This window comes from Eriocheir sinensis, chromosome 30 (genome assembly GCF_024679095.1).
Source record: "Eriocheir sinensis breed Jianghai 21 chromosome 30, ASM2467909v1, whole genome shotgun sequence".
Lineage (NCBI taxonomy): Eukaryota > Metazoa > Arthropoda > Malacostraca > Decapoda > Varunidae > Eriocheir > Eriocheir sinensis.
The window spans coordinates 6,076,987-6,100,382 of record NC_066538.1 but is presented as its reverse complement, the minus strand read 5'-3'; the positions used below and the strand labels follow the sequence as shown (position 1 = coordinate 6,100,382).

The 23,396-nt window shown below is 42.2% G+C and overlaps 1 protein-coding gene and 1 long non-coding RNA gene across 7 annotated transcripts in view; one reads left to right on the top strand and one right to left on the bottom strand.

The window, feature by feature from the left end:
* Positions 1-245: 245 nt before the first annotated feature.
* Positions 246-12,073, bottom strand: LOC127005500 (uncharacterized). 6 transcript variants are annotated; one of them, XR_007758579.1, is made up of 5 exons: positions 12,004-12,071; positions 2,109-2,276; positions 1,729-1,833; positions 1,287-1,357; positions 246-1,153 (listed from the first exon to the last, which is right to left on the bottom strand). It is a non-coding gene; the product is annotated as an uncharacterized LOC127005500 (long non-coding RNA). The 6 variants fall into 6 exon arrangements; XR_007758576.1 differs by lacking the exon at positions 12,004-12,071 and adding an exon at positions 2,749-2,816; XR_007758578.1 differs by lacking the exons at positions 1,287-1,357; positions 1,729-1,833; positions 2,109-2,276 and adding exons at positions 10,542-10,612; positions 10,984-11,088; positions 11,364-11,531 and having other exon boundaries at positions 247-1,153; positions 12,004-12,073.
* The window catches only part of LOC127005499 (solute carrier family 22 member 3-like), a 48,211-nt gene continuing 34,116 nt past the window's right edge, over positions 9,302-23,396 (top strand). The window contains exons 1-6 of the transcript XR_007758573.1: positions 9,302-9,807; positions 19,073-19,170; positions 19,365-19,473; positions 19,979-20,234; positions 20,854-20,957; positions 21,537-21,691. The gene's annotated coding sequence lies outside the window, so the exon portion shown is untranslated. The remainder of the gene's footprint in view (positions 9,808-19,072; positions 19,171-19,364; positions 19,474-19,978; positions 20,235-20,853; positions 20,958-21,536; positions 21,692-23,396) is intronic.

Below are 23,396 nucleotides of genomic sequence, written 5' to 3'. Positions count from 1 at the left end.
CTCATTTCTACCTGTCATACTCCTCGGCCTCACATTCGAATAGTCGTACACAGGGGCGTGGAGTTGGATGAAAAAAAATCGACCCCGACTTCAAGCTCTGGTGGGATGCATCGGAGCAGCGTTACCATTTTATCGTACTCAAAACATCGCATTTATCAGTTCCAGGCCCCAAAACTCTCCTACCAACACAGATAACGAGATTCCAGTTAAAGTTATTGATAGAAGCGTTACTTATTGGTGTTTGTTTGCGATAGCTGTGAGTCAGAAACCGGAAAATATAATGTGCTGAGCGGCTGAGTATGATAATTTGGTAACGCTGCATCGGAGAGGTGTGTCCAGCGGCGGGCGTGACAACTCTTCGTGATTTCCGACACAGTGCCAAGTACCGCGAGTGTGTTGAGGCTTGAGGGCTCGGAGACGTCAATGGAGTGTCCTCCGGAGCTGCCCTACAACCCCACCCGTGTCCACAAGACTGACATGAGCCGTGCGACTTGCCCAACAAGCAACAACCTGGATGCAACTGTCTTCTCCCGTTGCTCCCTATAGCCTTTGGTGAGTGATGAGTATTTGGTGTTAAAGACCTGCCCGTCACGCTGGTCTGAAAGGGTGGACATAACATCCGGAGAGCATACATATAAACTCCTTTTTATTTTGCAGTGCTTTATTGTGGAGAAACAGAATGTGGGTGGTAAGGGAAGGAGCAGAGGCATGGTGGGGAGGCTGGATCAGGATCAAGGTTAAGGGAACGGAGGGAAGGAAGGAGTTTACATCAAGGGGCAGAGGAACATCAGGAGACATTTTAATGAAGCAGGAATTAAGGGGTCAGGTCAGGGTGGGGAGAGGCCGCTTGGTTTCTGCCTCCTGCCCGTAGCAACACAGACGCGAGGGCTGGAGACGACGCCGCGGTGATGTCCTCCCTTGGTGGTGGCCGGCGGGTGTCACAGTCTGGAAAGAGCCTTTAAGCTTTCCCCTGCATGGGACCATCGCGTGGCATCATGCAGGGGTCCATGGGAGGTGGCGGCGGCCTGGAACGATCCATCTTATCCACTCCGCTCTCGCCTGCAACCCCTGCCCCCTCCATCATTGCCCTCCTCTGCTCCATCATTGCCTTCTTCTTCTCATGCATCTCCATGTGACACTTCGTGAGGGGTTCCTGAAACACCCGAAAGTTTGTTGAATGGTAAAACTTCATCAGTCATTGCTTCATTTGCATCTGCACCATGTTAATGTGTTCCTGGTGACAAAAACACACAATCGGTGAAAGACGTGAGGATGTTAATACTAACCACCAATGTGCCATTTTTTGTGAAGCAGCCATTTGGTCTTTCTTCCAGTTTCCTCTTCATATCGCATAGGCCTGAAAACAGAAAGTTGCAATAGTTCAACTTGAGGTATATACCCATAACTCCACTCCAAGGAACCTGTGCGACACCCACGTTACCTATGATGTGGGTCATAATGCTGTCTTTTCTCGGCCTCATGGACCTCAACTCAAATCAAAGGAAATCTTGGGTCACAAGTTTCCTGCATTAGTCAGGGAATTACCAATTTTTCAACAACTAATTTTTTCGACTCTAATTTGCAGACTAATGGTAAAGTCTGATTGGATAACGTAGTTGGTTGCCTAGTGGCTGTTCCCTCCGACCATGTTTCAAGACCAACTCAATCACGAAGGGTGAAGTCTCAGACAGGGCTGGTGAGGGTGCAGCAAGTATAGGCTATACTCACTCATATTGGTGACGTTGCCGAGGAAGAGCATATCCTCTTTGATGCAGCCGAAGAAGGTGTCCGCTACTGTGCAGCTAGATAAATTGCCATTACATAGACAGGAGACTGTGGAGAATGAATGGAATTAAGGAGACGAGGAATTAAATTAATTCAAGGGAATATCGGACCATGTGTGAAGATAGTCAGCACAAGTTCAAATGATTATAATAGTGAAGATTTTAGGAAGAAGCGGCTTCATGGGAAGCTTACCATGCACACTGATTTCTGTATTTTGGTGACAAAGGGCAAAGTGGAAAAGGAAGCATCCTCTGACTTAGATCATGATGACCTACAGGGATGTTTTTACTGCCTGGCTTAGTGATCATTTAGACAACACTTACGCATCATCATCATCTTGACGTGTTTCATTGAAGAGTGACTGGATGACGGAGGCGGCGTCATGCCGTCAGCGGAGCCGGCCTGCCCCAGCTGTTCCGGCGGCGGAGGAGCGACGGTGAGGGTAACGAAGGCGACGACCGCCACCACCACGCTCAGTAGGAACTTCATGACTGCGAAAAAAAGATGCGTCAAGTGAATCGCCTAACAGCAGCACGCTGCATTCTGCCGCCTGTTCACCTAGGAGAGGCCACCCCTAGGCACCTCACACAAGGAGTCCCAATAATGCAAGGAAAGCTGGTACAGATAACATCAAAAACACTTTTGGTCTGTTAGAGGTTGCTGTAAAAAAGAAGAATTCAGAATCCTTTTCACTATATCTCCACACTACCTCTGCGTGTCACGAAACACACGAGAAATTAATACAGACAAGAAAAGGATTTCACCGGAGCCGGGGATCGAACCCACGACCAGCGAGATGGGGAACCAGTCGGCCAAAGAGGAATATCCCAAACGACGAGTGAGTTACGGGAGGCTCGCCCATCAGGCGGGTCAGACACTAGGGTAGGAAATGGTAAAAGCTGCATGGTAGAGGTGGTTGCGGAACGCTGTGCGCGTTGGGATAAGGCGGCAGTGCAGACAAACCTCAATGAACAAATGACGGTTGCTGCTGCAGTGACTGCAACTCTGCCGAAGCGCTGCTTTATAAAGAGTGAAGCCCCGCCCTCGCTTCCCCCCTTTCCATGCTCCCCATGTCCCTTCCAGACACCGCTCCCACACGCCTAAATGATTCCGGAAGCCAGTGTCGCCGCAATGGGCTTCAAGTATAGCACATTTTTTTGGACTATTGTTGGTCTTTCGTTGATATATTATGAGTTGGGCTGCCTCACTAATATTTTTGCTAGTACTTATAATTTTCTAGTAAGGCTTGTGTAAACGAAATAGGTCTAATATTTCGAAATTATTATATTGTAATTTTATCATGAACAGCAACAAGTTTATTTGGTTAGATGCAACATAACTGTGTTATATTAATATAATTTTTGTAGTGTTATAGTGCGTGCTACTTGTAGTTCGATACTTGATGCATTTGTAGGAGTAGCGGCGTACGTGGTGTGAGTCTCTGAAACAGCGGCCTAGTCCACGGATTGTAGAGCATCTCTCTCTCTCTCTCTCACACACACACACACACACACACACACACACACACACACACACACACACACACATATATATATATATATATATATATATATATATATATATATATATATATATATATATATATATATATATATATATTATATTCTCTGTCTATCTTTCTCTCTCTATCTATCTATCTATATATCTATATTTCTCTCTCTCTCTCTCTCTCTCTCTCTCTCTCTCTCTCTCTCTCTCTCTCTCTCTATCTATCTATCTATCTATCTATCTATCTATCTATCTATCTATCTATCTATCTATCTATCTATCTATCTTTCTATCTATCTATCTATCTATCTATCTATCTATCTATCTATCTATCTATCTATCTATATCTATATATATATATATATATCTCTCTCTCTCTCTCTCTCTCTCTCTCTCTCTCTCTCTCTCTCTCTCTCTCTCTCTCTCTTTAATGCGCGTAGCCTAAGAAATAAATGCGCGTAGCCTAAGAAACAAATTTGATGAACTGAGATGTCTTGCTTTAACAGAAAATTTTGACATAATTGCTATAACCGAAACATTTATCGACACCACAAATATTGATTTAAGTTCCGAATACAACATAGATGGCTACAGACTCTTCAACAAAGATCGTGTAAACCGTAGAGGCGGTGGCGTCGCCCTTTATGTCAAAAGCTATTTGCAACCCACTGACAAAACACCGGGAAACAGTAACGTTGAACATTTGTGCGTGCGAGTAAACATTGCAAAAGTCAACTTAAATATATCTGTCACCTACAGACCTCCCGGGCAATCACTCGATGACGACCTTGAAATGTACAGCGTCTTAAGGCAGTCACTTAATAACAGCGACTCACTGATATTAGGAGACTTTAACCTCCCCAATATCGACTGGGCGACACTGTCAGGTACAGAAGGCGAGTCACATAGAATGATCGAATTTCTAGAAGAAAATTATCTAAGCCAAATGGTTTCTGAGCCAACTCGACAAAATAATATACTCGACCTTGTTATAACGACCCAAGATAACCTAATCAGTAGTGTCACGGTAGGAGAACACCTCGGTTCTTGCGATCATAAATTAGTGCGCGTCGACATTAAAGCTCAATCATCAGTGACTGAAAATAAAGTAAAGGTGCCCAATTTCAAAAGAGCTAACTTCGTAGAAATCCGACAAAAACTAACAGAAATACAACTATCAGATGACGGCAACGTAGAGGAAGCCTGGCTAAGCCTTAAAAATCACTTACTCACTCAGCAGAACACATTCGTCCCCTTGTGCGAGAAGCGAATTATCACTAATAAAAGCCCACCGTGGTTTAATAGCGAAATTAAACAATCAGTCAATGAGAGAAAATTGTTTTACAGGTTAAAGAAAGAACAAAGCACGCCCGAAAACATTAGACTTTATAATGATGCCAGGCGTCGTGTAATAAGACTAGTAGGTCAGGCAAAGCGTAGATACGAAGATAATATTGCAGCCAACTGTAAAATAATCCGAAATCTTTCTTCAGTTACATAAACAACAGAAAGGCGATCAAAAGTGGTATTGGACCTTTAACAAACAGCGACGGTGCACTAGTGACTGACAGCCAACACATTGCAAACCTCTTAAACAATTACTTTTCCTCGGTGTTTAATACTAACAGTCTTCCTCTCGCTACCACCAACACCAGTACTATTGTAAATCTCGAGCATTCATTGCCTAATTTTGAAATAACAACCGATGAAGTCCTTAAAGCTCTCCATTCACTTAAAACAAATAAAAGTCCTGGACCTGACAAAGTATATCCAACTCTGCTGAAAGAAACAAAGAGCGAAATACTCTCCTCCCTCACAACCGTATTCAATATGTCCTTGCGACAAGGCATCGTCCTTCAGATTGGAAAAAGGCTAACGTGACACCGATTTTCAAGAAAGGAGACAAAAAGTACCAGGTAATTACAGGCCCATTAGTCTAACTTCGGTTGTAGGTAAGCTACTTGAGGGCATAATTAGAGACAAAATTGTGAATTACCTTGAAAGCCACTCATTGATTGGGGACTCACAACATGGCTTCCGAAACAAAAGATCCTGCCTATCAAACCTATTAACCTTTTATAACGACCTCTTCACTGTTTATGACGTAACCAAATCACTGGACGTAGTCTATCTTGATTTCAGAAAGCGTTTGATAAAGTCCCGCATCATAAATTACTTTACAAATTAAAGCAAATAGGTATTGACGGTCAAGTAAACCAATGGATCGCGAATTGGTTGAGCAACAGACAACAAAGAGTAGTGATTGACGGATTTAACTCAGAGTGGGCGCCTGTCACTAGTGGCGTCCTCAGGGCTCGGTCCTTGGCCCAGTGCTCTTCATTATTTACATCAACGACGTGGATGTTGGACTCAATAACCGCATTAGTAAATTTGCAGACGACACAAAGATTGGCAACTCGGTTCTCACTGACGAAGACAGGCAAAGCCTCCAAGAGGATTTGCACAAAATTTCAGCTTGGTCGGATAGATGGAGATGCCCTTTAACGTAGACAAGTGCCAGGTCCTTCAAGTTGGAACGAGGAATAAGAAGTTCGAATACGAAATGCGCGGCGTTAAACTCAAAAGCGTTCAATGCGTCAAAGACTTGGGGTCAAAATCGCGTCAAACCTCAAATTCTCACAGCAATGCATCGATGCAGCAAATAAAGCGAACAGAATGTTGGGCTTCATTAAAAGAAACTTTGTATTCAAGAATAAAGATGTAATACTCCCGCTCTACAACAGTTTAGTCAGACCCCACTTGGAATATGCGGTACAGTTTGGTCTCCCCACCATGCAAAGGATATTGCTAAATTAGAAGGTGTTCAGCGTCGGGCAACGAAAATGATCCTTCCTTGCGCAACAAATCCTACGAAGAAAGGCTTTCTACCCTTAACATGTTCTCTCTTGAGAAACGTCGCCTGAGGAAAACTGATCGAATGTTTTAAAATACTTAATGGTTTCACGAATGTAGACAGATCAACATTGTTTATGATCGATGACACTTTGCGCACGAGGAACAATGGCGTAAAACTCAGATGTAGACAAGTAAATTCAGACTGCACCAAATTTTTCTTCACCAACGTTGTAGTGCGAGAATGGAATAAGCTTCCACCGTCAGTGGTCCAGTGTAACACGATTGACTCCTTCAAAAATAAGCTCGACCGTCACTTCCTTCAACTTAATATCAACTAGAGCAGAAATGCAACGTTTTGGAGTCTTCTGATTAATGTAAAATCACTTAGGTTTAAGGACAGACCACCAAGTCTGGACCATGGGGTCTGTGTGGTCTGATTTTCTATGTAAATCTATGTAAATCTCTCTCTCTCTCTCTCTCTCTCTCTCTCTCTCTCTCTCTCTCTCTCTCTCTCTCTCTCTCTCTCTCTCTCTCTCTCTCTCTCTCATTGATTGGGGACTCACAACATGGCTTCCGAAACAAAAGATCCTGCCTATCAAACCTATTAACCTTTTATAACGACCTCTTCACTGTTTATGACGTAACCAAATCACTGGACGTAGTCTATCTTGATTTCCAGAAAGCGTTTGATAAAGTCCCGCATCATAAATTACTATACAAATTAAAGCAAATAGGTATTGACGGTCAAGTAAACCAATGGATCGCGAATTGGTTGAGCAACAGACAACAAAGAGTAGTGATTGACGGATTTAACTCAGAGTGGGCGCCTGTCACTAGTGGCGTCCCTCAGGGCTCGGTCCTTGGCCCAGTGCTCTTCATTATTTACATCAACGACGTGGATGTTGGACTCAATAACCACATTAGTAAATTTGCAGACGACACAAAGATTGGTAACTCGGTTCTCACTGACGAAGACAGGCAAAGCCTCCAAGAGGATTTGCACAAAATTTCAGCTTGGTCGAGATGCCCTTTAACGTAGACAAGTGCCAGGTCCTTCAAGTTGGAACGAGGAATAAGAAGTTCGAATACGAAATGCGCGGCGTTAAACTCAAAAGCGTTCAATGCGTCAAAGACTTGGGGGTCAAAATCGCGTCAAACCTCAAATTCTCACAGCAATGCATCGATGCAGCAAATAAAGCGAACAGAATGTTGGGCTTCATTAAAAGAAACTTTGTATTCAAGAATAAAGATGTAATACTCCCGCTCTACAACAGTTTAGTCAGACCCCACTTGGAATATGCGGTACAGTTTTGTTCCCCACACCATGCAAAGGATATTGCTATATTAGAAGTTGTTCAGCGTCGGGCAAAGAAAATGATCCCTTCCTTGCGCAACAAATCCTACGAAGAAAGGCTTTCTATCCTTAACATGTTCTCTTGAGAAACGGCGCCTCCGAGGAAAATTGCTCGACTGTTTTAAAATACTTAATGGTTTCACGAATGTAGACAGATCAACATTGTTTATGATCGATGACAGTCTGCGCACGAGGAACAATGGCGTAAAACTCAGATGTAGACAAGTAAATTCAGATTGCACCAAATTTTTCTTCACCAACGTTGTAGTGAGAATGGAATAAGCTTCCACCATCAGTGGTCCAGTGTAACACGATTGACTCCTTCAAAATAAGCTCGACCGTCACTTCCTTCAACTTAATATCAACTAGAGTAGAAATGCAACGTTTTGGAGTCTTCTGATTAATGTAAAATCACTTAGGTTTAGGACAGACCACCAAGTCTGGACCATGGGTGTGTGGTCTGATTTTCATGGAAATCTATGTCTCTCTCTCTCTCTCTCTCTCTCTCTCTCTCTCTCTCTCTCTCTCTCTCTCTCTCTCTCTCTATATATATATATATATATATATATATATGAGTAGGGAAAATCAAGGGTCAAAACAGAAGTATATTCCTGACTGGTTTCGCTTGGTATAGCTTCTTCAGAGGAATGAATACATACTCACCTTCACCAACTTGTCAAAATATATATATATATATATATATATATATATATATATATATATATATATATATATATATATATATATATATATATATATATATATATATATATATATATATATATATATATATATATATATATATATATATATATATATATATATATATATATATGTGTGTGTATATATATATATATATATATATATATATATATATATATATATATATATATATATATATATATATATATATATATATATATATATATATATATATATATATATATTTATATATATATATATATATATAAATATATATATATATATATATATATATATATAAATATATATATATATATATATATATATATATATATATATATGAGGCACCGTCCGTCACGGGCGGTGGAGCAAATCGGATGCCTTCAGGATGTACTGAACAGTGAGCCGCGTCACCGTGTTTACGCCCTGAAGGACGAGGTGGCCAGCACCCCGTAGAGGCGTAGACGCATTTATTGCTGGAGTGACTGGAGTCGGTGTCATGTTATCTGGTGCGGAAAATCTTTTAGGGAGGGACTCGCGGACTTGGCATCATTCTTTTCCATTCCTCTTCTGTTTTGGCGGTGGCGCCAGACTTCGCTAAGTCTGCGTTGAAACCTATTTATTGATGTGCGTTTGATTTTTTTGCTTTAGTTATCGTTCAGAAACTACGAAAATCCAATGCGATACGTATACGATAAATTGTATCGCTTCTTCTACCACGCGTAACATGGTAATAGGAACACGATACGTTTGATAATGCCAGTCTGTGAATCGGCTGCTCATGTTAAGAAAGCAGATCGAGAAAACAAACAGCTAAAGTCCACAGCCCGTCATGGCGCAGGCAAGTGTTTGTAGTGGCGCCATCTTCATATACTGTCAGAATCTTAACTAATCCTCTAAAATAAACTCTATCACCACATCAGTTCGCCACTTGTTCATCAGACAGTCCCAGCAGTCACCACCATCCATTCCCTCTTCCTGTCTCAACCACCTGCACGTTCCTTCCACATCCCATCGCACCTCATTAATTTGTCACATTTCTACCACGTCTCATTTCTACCTGTCATACTCCTCGGCCTCACATTCGAATAGTCGTACACAGGGGCGTGGAGTTGGATGAAAAAAAATCGACTCCGACTTCAAGCTCTGGTGGGATGCATCGGAGCAGCGTTACCATTTTATCGTACTCAAAACATCGCATTTATCAGTTCCAGGCCCCAAAACTCTCCTACCCACACAGATAACGAGATTCCAGTTAAAGTTATTGATAGAAGCGTTACTTATTGGTGTTTGTTTGCGATAGCTGTGAGTCAGAAACCGGAAAATATAATGTGCTGAGCGGCTGAGTATGATAATTTGGTAACGCTGCATCGGAGAGGTGTGTCCAGCGGCGGGCGTGACAACTCTTCGTGATTTCCGACACAGTGCCAAGTACCGCGAGTGTGTTGAGGCTTGAGGGCTCGGAGACGTCATTGGAGTGTCCTCCGGAGCTGCCCTACAACCCCACCCGTGTCCACAAGACTGACATGAGCCGTGCGACTTGCCCAACAAGCAACAACCTGGATGCAACTGTCTTCTCCCGTTGCTCCCTATAGCCTTTGGTGAGTGATGAGTATTTGGTGTTAAAGACCTGCCCGTCACGCTGGTCTGAAAGGGTGGACATAACATCCGGAGAGCATACATATAAACTCCTTTTTATTTTGCAGTGCTTTATTGTGGAGAAACAGAATGTGGGTGGTAAGGGAAGGAGCAGAGGCATGGTGGGGAGGCTGGGTCAGGACCAAGGTTAGGGGAACGGAGGGAAGGAAGGAGTTTACATCAAGGGGCAGAGGAACATCAGGAGACATTTTAATGAAGCAGGAATTAAGGGGTCAGGTCAGGGTGGGGAGAGGCCGCTTGGTTTCTGCCTCCTGCCCGTAGCAACACAGACGCGAGGGCTGGAGACGACGCCGCGGTGATGTCCTCCCTTGGTGGTGGCCGGCGGGTGTCACAGTCTGGAAAGAGCCTTTAAGCTTTCCCCTGCATGGGACCATCGCGTGGCATCATGCAGGGGTCCATGGGAGGTGGCGGCGGCCTGGAACGATCCATCTTATCCACTCCGCTCTCGCCTGCAACCCCTGCCCCCTCCATCATTGCCCTCCTCTGCTCCATCATTGCCTTCTTCTTCTCATGCATCTCCATGTGACACTTCGTGAGGGGTTCCTGAAACACCCGAAAGTTTGTTGAATGGTAAAACTTCATCAGTCATTGCTTCATTTGCATCTGCACCATGTTAATGTGTTCCTGGTGACAAAAACACACAATCGGTGAAAGACGTGAGGATGTTAATACTAACCACCAATGTGCCATTTTTTGTGAAGCAGCCATTTGGTCTTTCTTCCAGTTTCCTCTTCATATCGCATAGGCCTGAAAACAGAAAGTTGCAATAGTTCAACTTGAGGTATATACCCATAACTCCACTCCAAGGAACCTGTGCGACACCCACGTTACCTATGATGTGGGTCATAATGCTGTCTTTTCTCGGCCTCATGGACCTCAACTCAAATCAAAGGAAATCTTGGGTCACAAGTTTCCTGCATTAGTCAGGGAATTACCAATTTTTCAACAACTAATTTTTTCGACTCTAATTTGCAGACTAATGGTAAAGTCTGATTGGATAACGTAGTTGGTTGCCTAGTGGCTGTTCCCTCCGACCATGTTTCAAGACCAACTCAATCACGAAGGGTGAAGTCTCAGACAGGGCTGGTGAGGGTGCAGCAAGTATAGGCTATACTCACTCATATTGGTGACGTTGCCGAGGAAGAGCATATCCTCTTTGATGCAGCCGAAGAAGGTGTCCGCTACTGTGCAGCTAGATAAATTGCCATTACATAGACAGGAGACTGTGGAGAATGAATGGAATTAAGGAGACGAGGAATTAAATTAATTCAAGGGAATATCGGACCATGTGTGAAGATAGTCAGCACAAGTTCAAATGATTATAATAGTGAAGATTTTAGGAAGAAGCGGCTTCATGGGAAGCTTACCATGCACACTGATTTCTGTATTTTGGTGACAAAGGGCAAAGTGGAAAAGGAAGCATCCTCTGACTTAGATCATGATGACCTACAGGGATGTTTTTACTGCCTGGCTTAGTGATCATTTAGACAACACTTACGCATCATCATCATCTTGACGTGTTTCATTGAAGAGTGACTGGATGACGGAGGCGGCGTCATGCCGTCAGCGGAGCCGGCCTGCCCCAGCTGTTCCGGCGGCGGAGGAGCGACGGTGAGGGTAACGAAGGCGACGACCGCCACCACCACGCTCAGTAGGAACTTCATGACTGCGAAAAAAAGATGCGTCAAGTGAATCGCCTAACAGCAGCACGCTGCATTCTGCCGCCTGTTCACCTAGGAGAGGCCACCCCTAGGCACCTCACACAAGGAGTCCCAATAATGCAAGGAAAGCTGGTACAGATAACATCAAAAACACTTTTGGTCTGTTAGAGGTTGCTGTAAAAAAGAAGAATTCAGAATCCTTTTCACTATATCTCCACACGACCTCTGCGTGTCACGAAACACACGAGAAATTAATACAGACAAGAAAAGGGTTTCACCGGAGCCGGGGATCGAACCCACGACCAGCAAGATGGGGAACCAGTCGGCCAAAGAGGAATATCCCAAACGACGAGTGAGTTACGGGAGGCTCGCCCATCAGGCGGGTCAGACACTAGGGTAGGAAATGGTAAAAGCTGCATGGTAGAGGTGGTTGCGGAACGCTGTGCGCGTTGGGATAAGGCGGCAGTGCAGACAAACCTCAATGAACAAATGACGGTTGCTGCTGCAGTGACTGCAACTCTGCCGAAGCGCTGCTTTATAAAGAGTGAAGCCCCGCCCTCGCTTCCCCCCTTTCCATGCTCCCCATGTCCCTTCCAGACACCGCTCCCACACGCCTAAATGATTCCGGAAGCCAGTGTCGCCGCAATGGGCTTCAAGTATAGCACATTTTTTTGGACTATTGTTGGTCTTTCGTTGATATATTATGAGTTGGGCTGCCTCACTAATATTTTTGCTAGTACTTATAATTTTCTAGTAAGGCTTGTGTAAACGAAATAGGTCTAATATTTCGAAATTATTATATTGTAATTTTATCATGAACAGCAACAAGTTTATTTGGTTAGATGCAACATAACTGTGTTATATTAATATAATTTTTGTAGTGTTATAGTGCGTGCTACTTGTAGTTCGATACTTGATGCATTTGTAGGAGTAGCGGCGTACGTGGTGTGAGTCTCTGAAACAGCGGCCTAGTCCACGGATTGTAGAGCATCTCTCTCTCTCTCTCTCTCTCTCACACACACACACACACACACACACACACACACACACACACACACACACACACACATATATATATATATATATATATATATATATATATATATATATATATATATATATATATATATATATATATTCTCTGTCTATCTCTCTCTCTATCTATCTATCTATATATCTATATTTCTCTCTCTCTCTCTCTCTCTCTCTCTCTCTCTCTCTCTCTCTCTCTCTCTCTCTCTCTCTCTCTCTCTCTCTCTCTCTCTTTTCACACACACACACACACACACACACACACACACACACACACACACACATATATATATATATATATATATATATATCTATATATTTTTCTATATATATATATATATATATCTCTCTCTCTCTATCTATCTATCTATCTCTATATTTCTCTCTCTCTCTCTCTCTCTCTCTCTCTCTCTCTCTCTCTCTCTCTCTCTCTCTCTCTCTCTCTCTCTCTCTCTCTCTCTCTCTCTCTCACACACACACACACACACACACACACACACACACACACACACACACACACACACATATATATATATATATATATATATATATATATATATATATATATATATATATATAGATATACATATGTATATCTCTCTATCTATCTCTCTCTCTATCTATCTATCTATCTCTCTCTCTATCTCTCTCTCTATATATCTATCTATATATATATATATATATATATATATATATATATATATATATATATATATATATCTATATCTATATATATATATATATATATATATATATATATAGATATATATATCTATATATATATATATATATATATATATATCTATATCTCTCTATCTCTCTCTATATATATATATATATATATATATATATATATATATATATATATATATATATATATATATATATATATATATATATATATATATATATATATCTATATATATATATATATATATATATATATATATATATATATATATATATATATATATATATATATATATATATATATATATATATATATATATATATATATATATATATATATATATATATATATATATATATATATATATATATATATATATATATATATATATATATATATATATATATATATATATATATGATGGTGGTGGGTGAGCAAATGATGCAGTGCCTTCAGGATGCTTCAGGATGTACTGAACAGTGAGCCGCGTCACCGTGTTTACGCCCTGAAGGACGAGGTGGCCAGCACCCCGTATAGGCGTAGACGCATTTATTGCTGGAGTGACTGGAGTCGGTGTCATGTTATCTAGTGCGGAAAATCTTTTAGGGAGGGACTCGCGGACTTGGCATCATTCTTTTCCATTCCTCTTCTGTTTTGGCGGTGGCGCCAGACTTCGCTAAGTTTTGCCTGTTGTCACAATGTGGGTGAACATGAGCCTTGAAACAGAGGCAGTTCCTAAAATTAGGTGGCAAATATCAACAAATTATGGTCCAGACTGGGCAAGTTGTTGCTGCTTGGTACGGAATTTCCCCCGTTGTTTCGTACCCATGCAGCCTCTCCTTCCGACCTTTCTGCTCATTTTTCATTAACGGAGCAGCGCCAGCAGGATTATTATTTATCTTTTTTTATGTTTTGGGGGGGTCTTGAGCTACCTCCCTTGCTGTTGAATATGAACATAAATAATACTGCTCCATATCTTGAATAAAACAGTATACCGTAATTTTGCACGGAACGATTTGGCAAACAACAAATATACTCGTAATGCCCCGCGCGCCGCCTCGTCTCGCCTGCCGCGACATACCAGAGAACTTGAAGGAAGTGTCCTCTGGCAGCCACTTCCGCCGCCAGTCTTCGTTCAGAACCTCAACGATCCGGATTTTTAGAAAACGAAAATTGCTAACTTTTTGTCGACATATTTGAGTAGAAATTGTAAACTATTTTTTCCTCCATTTGTCATTGTCTGTTTTCTGCGTCAGTCGCTTCCGGGAACCATAGCTTGTTGTGAATCAGCAATCGTGTTAGAATATGTATGTATGTTTGTATGTATGTATGTATGTATGTCTACAGAAAGCCTAACATCTGACCTTGCTATTAGCTCTGAATGGGTCAGGATTTTTTGGGGTAAGCAATTTCCATCTGCTTTTACGTCAATACATAGCTACGAACTTGAATATCATATATAACAAGGTGTTCAATTCTCCTTTCCTGCCTGACACGCTTTGCCTGAAGGAACTTTGAGATCGAGGTCGTTTTGACAATGTTTTAACCCGGTAGCAGCGACGGGCCAAATTTGTGGCTTTACCGTGTACCAGCGACGGGCCAAATTTTTGTCATGATATAAACCCCCCCAAAAAATAGATGATGCATAAACTGATCACAAATGCGTTAATGTATATTATGAAATGGTTTGCGTGAGTGATGATTTTTTTCTCCTTTTTTCTCGCTTAGAGGGGCCTTTAATTAAGAAACATGATCCCCGCAGCTACTGGGTTAAATGATTTTTTATTCATTACTTTTTCTCAAGTCCTTTTCCGCACGCCGTATTAACCATTTTCTTCCTCTCGATCAAATTTCGTTTGTTCACTAAATAGGATGTAGGCTATATATGTAATATAACTAGGCTATGGCGCTGTATATTAATAAGAATATCAGCGTTCTGGTGATGAAGAATTATCCTTAACACAGTATATATGTTCCAGTATCATCATGCTCCAGTAGCAGTTATAATTTCGGCAGCAGAGTTTATGAAAGATAACGAAGTCCGTAGCCTGCTTAACTGAGGAATAAAAGAAAAAAAAAACCCCGACAAATGGCATGTGACGAAGCTTCCAGGAAAAAGGAAAAAAAAATCACCATCGACTCGTATAGGCAGCGCCAAGGCCGAAGCATTATTTCAAGGGCACGAAGGCGTCACCGGAGCCTGCAGTCCCACGTTTCCTGGGAGCTATGAATTTAAAGTGTTGCTTCAGCCTTCCGTCAGGTCACCTTCACCAGATAAATGTGCGGCCATGCTGCTCGTGTGGTAATAGTATTTTATACACACTCACGCACACACAGACAGGGAAGCGTTACAAAGCCTTATCCCCAAACCCACTACTACTACTACTACTACTACTACTACTACTACTACTACTACTACTACTACTATATACTACTACTACTACTACTACTACTACTACTACTACTACTACTACTACTAAACACACACACACACACACACACACTCTCTCTCTCTCTCTCTCTCTCTCTCTCTCTCTCTCTCTCTCACAGAGGTTAAAAAAATAAAACGAAGTGCATAAGACAGCATGTTGGTGTCCGCATCAGGGAAATAATAATAATAATGATAATCCTTTTAGGCCCAACTCTCCGCCGCGCGCCATTCTCGCAGGCCGACAAAACACTTTTTCTTAACACATTATCACTCAAACAGGGATGAATATTGTCAGTAAAAAGACGCTTCTCATAATATTCAGATGACTCAGTGATGTGGAAATATTTAGTGAAGCGAACTAAAATCTCCTCCCGAAGTTGACCTCTCCTTCGGCCACCTCTTTGGATTCTTTTTGTGAGCAGCGAGTAGCGGGCTTTTTTTTTTATTGTTTACTTTTTTTGTGCCCTTGAGCTGTCTTCTTTGTTGTAAAAAAAAAGAAAAAAAAGATAAGGCGTCCGGAGAAGGGGCGTAAAAGGACAAATGAGTATTCCTAAACGTCTCGGCGCCTCAGTTCGCCTGTTTGAATAGCCTCTCGTGGAAGTTGCTGGGGTTTTCATGGACTGTTTTGTGAGCCTGGTGATGGTTGTACCCGACTTCGGCATCTTGAATGGAAAAAACATCCATGAAAACAGGTTAATCTTCTCTGGGCTTTGGAAGATAGTCGTAATGGGAGCCCGAGACGTTTAAGAATAGGAGGCTAAGACGGTTTTTTTCTAGTTTGCATTGGGAAACGGCAAGCTAGACATCCCAGGAGCAGGATATAAGTTGCATGGGAAAGGTGACCAAAGTGACCTTGTAGGGGAGGAGGTGGTAATATATGGACAGGGGGGTAATATGAAACAGTGTATCTCTCAAAAACTACGTGCGCTGGGTAATATCGTTTCTCATGACATAGCCTACTATCTCTCGCTCTCTGCTACCTTTTAAAGTCAACACTATTGGTATATAAATGTAGTTATTCCTATAATCGCTCTTCCTAATGGCTATTTATTAGTTTCTCTTCCTCCTTTTTTCCATCTCTTTCCATCCTCTCCCTTCCTTCCTCACTCTCCTCCATCCCTCCCTCTCTTTTCCTCACTCCCTCTCTTCCTCACTCACTCCCACCTGTTCCTCCATCCATTCCTCTCTCTCTCTCTCTCTCTATCTCTATCTTATCTATTCATCTATCTATCTATCTATCTATCTATCTATTTCTATATCTATCTCTCTATCTATCTCTATCTCTATCTATCTATCTATCTATCTATCTATCTATCTATATATATATATATATCTATATATATATATATATATATATATATATATATATATATATATATATATATATATATATTTTTTTTTCTCTCTCACCCATTCTCGCAGGCCGACAAAACACTTTTTCTTAACACATTATCACTCAAACAGGGATGAATATTGTCAGTAAAAAGACGCTTCTCATAATATTCAGATGACTCAGTGATGTGGAAATATTTAGTGAAGCGAACTAAAATCTCCTCCCGAAGTTGACCTCTCCTTCGGCCACCTCTTTGGATTCTTTTTGTGAGCAGCGAGTAGCGGGCTTTTTTTTTTATTGTTTACTTTTTTTGTGCCCTTGAGCTGTCTTCTTTGTTGTAAAAAAAAAGAAAAAAAAGATAAGGCGTCCGGAGAAGGGGCGTAAAAGGACAAATGAGTATTCCTAAACGTCTCGGCGCCTCAGTTCGCCTGTTTGAATAGCCTCTCGTGGAAGTTGCTGGGGTTTTCATGGACTGTTTTGTGAGCCTGGTGATGGTTGTACCCGACTTCGGCATCTTGAATGGAAAAAACATCCATGAAAACAGGTTAATCTTCTCTGGGCTTTGGAAGATAGTCGTAATGGGAGCCCGAGACGTTTAAGAATAGGAGGCTAAGACGGTTTTTTTCTAGTTTGCATTGGGAAACGGCAAGCTAGACATCCCAGGAGCAGGATATAAGTTGCATGGGAAAGGTGACCAAAGTGACCTTGTAGGGGAGGAGGTGGTAATATATGGACAGGGGGGTAATATGAAACAGTGTATATCTCAAAAACTACGTGCGCTGCGGCAATATCGTTTCTCATGACATAGCCTACTATCTCTCGCTCTCTGCTACCTTTAAAGTCAACACTATTGGTATATAAATGTAGTTATTCCTATAATCGCTCTTCCTAATGGCTATTTATTAGTTTCCTCTTCCTCCTTTCTTTTCATCTCTTTCCACCCTCTCTCCCTTCCTTCCTCACTCTCCTCCATCCCTCCCTCTCTCTTCCTCACTCCCTCTCTCTTCCTCACTCCCTCCCACCTGTTCCTCCTTCCATTCCTTTCCCTTCTCTCTCTCTCTATATATATATATTTATTTCTCTATCTCTATCTATCTATCTATCTATATCTATATCTATCTATCTATCTATCTATCTATCTATCTATATCTATATATATCTATATATATCTATATATCTATACATCTATATATCTATCTATCTATCTATCTATCTATCTATCTATCTATCTATCTATCTATCTATCTATCTATCTATCTATCTATCTATCTATATATATATCTATATATATATATATATATATATATATATATATATATATATATATATATATATATATATATATATATTTTCTCTCTCACCCATTCCTCTTCCTCCTTTATCGCATCTCCCTCTCTCTCTTCATCCCTCGCTCCTACCTGTTCCTCTTCGTTTTCCTCCTTCCTCCCTCGCTAATCCCCAGGTCAGACACAGGTGTTCACTCGCGGTCGACCGCCGGTCTACCGGCGGTCTGCCGCCGGTCTGCCGTGGGTGTCGGCGGCTGACCGCCGGTCGACCGCCGGTTGACCGCCGGTCGACCGGCGACATTTTTCCACACCGCCGGTCGACCGGGCGCATCGCCGATATCTTTGAAAATTTTAAAGTTGACCGGCGGTGGTCGGCTGCGTCTACGGTCCTCAGGGTCGACCGGCGGTCGACCCTGAGGACCGTAGACAAATGAGCACACTTCACATGACACCGTTAAGGCACAAACATCATCCAATCCATTTCTCACCTGTGAAATCCTCACAAAAGTAACACAAACCCCTCACGCACTTGGCCCTGCCAGCCATGTCGACAAAGCATTTTCCGTGTGGAGCAAGACGCAACACATCCGATCACGATCACGACCAATCACTCACTTTGCAACATGTCAACATGTCTTCAAAGGTATTAGAACTTACGTATAGTCCACGCCAGCTGTCAGCACGTATCAGAAGAAGCAAGGAGGTGTCATCACGGTCAGGAGGTCAGCAAGGGTCAGAGGCCTCGCTAAAACTTCTCTCCTGTCGTGTTTCAGGGGCGGCGTCATGCTGGAGGGGCAGAGCATCGAGGAGGTCCTGGGGGTGCTGGGCTGCGGCAGGAGAACGGTGCCTCTCTTCCTGATGCTGGCCATGGGTAAGAGAGAGAGAGAGAGAGAGAGAGAGAGAGAGAGAGAGAGAGAGAGAGAGAGAGAGAGAGAGAGAGAAGGTACAGGTGGGGGAGAAGGGAAGACAGTAGGAGGGTATGGCAGTGTGGGGTGTGAGAGCTCTCTCCTTCCCTGCCTCCTTCAGCCCACCCTTCTAACCCCTTTCTCTCCCTTCCCCCGACAGCCAACATGGTGCAGGTTCAGCTCATCACAGCGTCCCTTCTGAGCATCATACTGCCCTTTCGCTGCCACTCCTCCGCTTCGCCCTATCTAAATGACCTCGAGCCCCACAGGTAAACACGACAGGTGCCCCCCTCCCACTCACCCCCCGCAGAACCATCGCTTATCTTTCAACCAGTAAAGCGGAGAATCGATTAAGTCAGATTTTTTTAAAACGTGGTATTAGTGTATATTATTTAGTTATGTGACTGATTTGGCTTTATCGATTCCATTTCTGGGTTCCTCATCCTTTATTGCTTAACGCCAAATTTCTTAAACGACGTGCTAGTATTAATTAACAGATATGTGGCTAGTTTACCTTTTTTTGTTTGTTTTTGGAGGGGGACTGGGTTAGAGTTAGAACTATTGGATTTTCACACAATTAAATCGACATATTACAAACTCAGCCATATAAAGTGATACATAAGAATTCAACAAAAACGACTAACCACACAAATCAGTTGATGAGGACTAATGTTACGTTTAAAAAATCAGAGTGTATGTATCTGCTTCGAGTTTCCCGTCAGTACTATAGGTTATTATGTTTTCTGTTGCCCTATTATACGTTTTCTCCCTCAGCCAATCCGGAGACTCCACCGTGGCCGTCCTGGTCCCCATCGCAGGCACCGACGCAGGGTCCCGCCAAGACTTCTTCAACAGCGAGTGTCTTGGCCCCGACTCCCCCGCCTCGGGTCAGCCTCACGCCGATAACTCTTCGTCTGCTTCCTCGCCCTCTCCGTCCCAGGTTCCCCCGTGGCTCCACTCCACCGGGATGGCCTCGTGTCCCTATATCGAGTACGACCACTCCCAGTATATCGCAACCGTCGTATCCCAGGTGAGAAGATTTCTTTTTAACAGTAAAGGAGGCATCTCGAGATTAAAAAGCAGAAAAAAAGCCCACTAGACGCTACTCCGAACGAAAGCCAAAAGAACGAGAGGCCGTGGTGAGGGGAATGGTGGATTCGGTTTTTACGGTGAGAGGGAGATCAAGAGTTAGGAGAGTAAAAGAGAAGGAAATATTAGCATTTAGTGGTGGGATGTGTTGTAGGTGTTTAGTGTTTACGGCAGCCCTTCCTTCTTACAGGTCTGACATTTATCGATCATTTGCTGGATAGCCTAATCTGTTGTCCTTTGTTCAGTATGTTTAGTTGTCATTACACGAAATATTTGGTTTTGTTTTGATAATTCCTTACCTAAAAATGCCTTGAATTACTCATTCCTATATTTTCTGCATTTGTTTATCTATAATTTGCTTGCACTCGCAGTCTCATCTATAATCCATATCCAGTGTATATTTAGTTTTCATTATATTTGTTTTTGTTTTGATCATTTCCTATTTAACAATGTCTCCCTTTAATTTATTACTACTGTCTATGCCCGTGGTTGTTATAATTTCTTCACGTGTCGTCTCTGAAGCCTGTGAGCCTTGAGTCTTTAGTGTCTGCTCCGCACAGTTCCATCTGGTGTGCGAGAGAGCGTCGCTGCGGCCGCTGTTTCACATCATGGCGACAGTGGGCACCATGCTGGGAAGCGCCTTTGCCGCACCGCTCTCCGACTGGTGAGTGAGTGTGGCGTGAGGTCACGTTCTAATACTGGGTAGCGATAGAGTTCACTGGGGTAGCCATTCCACCAAACTAGATGACCAGATGTCAGACGTTGGGAGGCTCACAGCTTTTAGTAGTGTCCAAGATCTAAGGTATCAGGACACCTCTCCTCCCGAAATTGATCCCTCTTTCGGCCACCTCTTTGGATTCTTTTTAGGAGCAGCGACTAGCGGGCTTTTTTTTTTATTATTGTTTCCTTTTTTTTCTGCCCTTGAGCTGTCTCCTTTGTTATAAAAAAAAAGCTTCGATCTTGGTAGTGTCAAGAAGCAGATACGTACCAAGGATACGTACTACCTTCGAGGGAGTGAGTTGGTAAAGATATGGACTTCTTGGGTGACTAGTGGTATCGCAAGGGACATGAGGCAGGGAATAAAGTTTGTGAGAGGTGCTTGCGAAGAATGAGTGATGTTAAAGATCGTAAATGAGATGGGGGAGGATATTACATGGGTCGTGAGGGTCGTGATCAACATGACACTGGACCAGAGTAAGACAAGTTTGTGGGACAGTGTACAAAGCACGCGTGTCCTCCTCAGCCTGGGTCGCCTGAAGGGCCTGCGCCTGGGGGCCGTGCTGGGCATCCCCGTGCACGTGGCGCTGGCCTTCGTGCCCTGGTACCCGGCGATGCTGCTGCTGCGGGCGGCGGCCACGGTCTGCTGCCGCACCATATTATTCTCCGCCATTAGTTTGGGTGAGCACACTTTTTTTGTTTTTTGTTTTTCGGTGTAGAATTCAGCCACATTATTGATGAATATTACTAATAGCACTATAATATTTCCACGAGAAACAGGCGGGTGGGGTAGTGGCGGGTGCGGGGTCAGCCCAGCCCCGCACCTTGCTGTAGTCCGAGTCCGACAAATCTTAAGTGGCGGCTCTGACGTAGACAGTCCGCTATACACTGTTGCCACGTCTCCAACTGACCTCACGTACCGTGCCTCTCACACCCTTCTCTCTCTCTCTCTCTCTCTCTCTCTCTCTCTCTCTCTCTCTCTCTCTGTGTGTGTGTGTGTGTGTGTGTGTGTGTGTGTGAGAGAGAAAAGTGGGGGTGTACTCTCATTCGGGGAGTATGGTGTAGGGCAATGCATAATAATAATAATAATGATCATAATAATAATAATAATAATAATAATAATAATAATTATTATTATTATTATTATTATTATTATTATAATTCAGCATATTACATATACTAAAAAGAATACAAGCAGATGATGCAAGAAAAGATGTCGTGCTTAATATAGTCCAGCAGCAGGGTCCGTGAAATTTAGGAATCGTTCAACACCCCCTACAGATAAGGTTTGGCTTGATAGGATCGTTGGGTAGACCCTCTGGAACACCCCTAGGTAGTTTGTGGTTTTAAATTGTGGTATCACTTAAAAAATATAGACCGATTTACAAAAAAAAAGTGAGAAAAATAATTTTTGCGTAATCACTTCATTCTATTAACAGGAATCAGAGTTATTTTGGACGAAAAATACATGTGTTATATATCAAATGGTTCGCAATGAAATACTCTATCAGTACATGTATATGAAGTTTGGCTTCTACCTCACTTCTGATGAGGGTATTACGTGAAATGCAAGAAGAGTGGAAGAAAATGCTAGTTTTCCATTTTTGTATCATATTGTGACTACTTCTCCTTCCTTTCATATAAAACATAAATTGTTTCTTATGCCACCAAGAACTGCCCCTATTATTCTATTATATCTTGTGAAAGAATGAGCAACATACATCAATTATTATTACCGCAGGAAGAACGTTAGTATCAACAATCCATAGTCACTCCGCACCTTTAAATCTGGGTGTCTCTCTGTACCGAGTACTACTTCCAGATGTACAACATTTATTCAGTTGTATCAATACCCTTTTAACATTGATATAAACATAAAATTAGGCATGTATGTTTTGGGTTACCATATTTTGTTTACTTCATTTTGTTTACCATATATTATCATATTTTACATAGTGTGAATAGAGGATTAATTACAGACTGTAGGTGAGTTAATGTATACTTTTCTTTTGTTCTTATAGGTTAAATGAGCTGCAGCAATGGCAAATGTAGAGGGTCTAGAAGAACTGAATCTCAAACCATCTAAACGAAGGAAGCTGACAGATTTCAACAAGTGCATTGTCTGCCAGGTGGGCACACAAGAAATCTTAAGAAAGCCTAAGAAATCCTCCATACAAACACTAGTTGCTGCCCTCAAACTACGCCAAGATGATGTGTATGAGCGATTGAAGTCTGATCTGGACATCTTATCAAATATTAATGTAAATGGCACTCAAATTGCTATGCAAAATGGACTAGTAAGGAGAATTTGCGATACAAACAGCAAATTTCACTCTCATCAACAACACTGTCTGGTTCAGCTGGGACAACCAGGGTATCCAGGGGA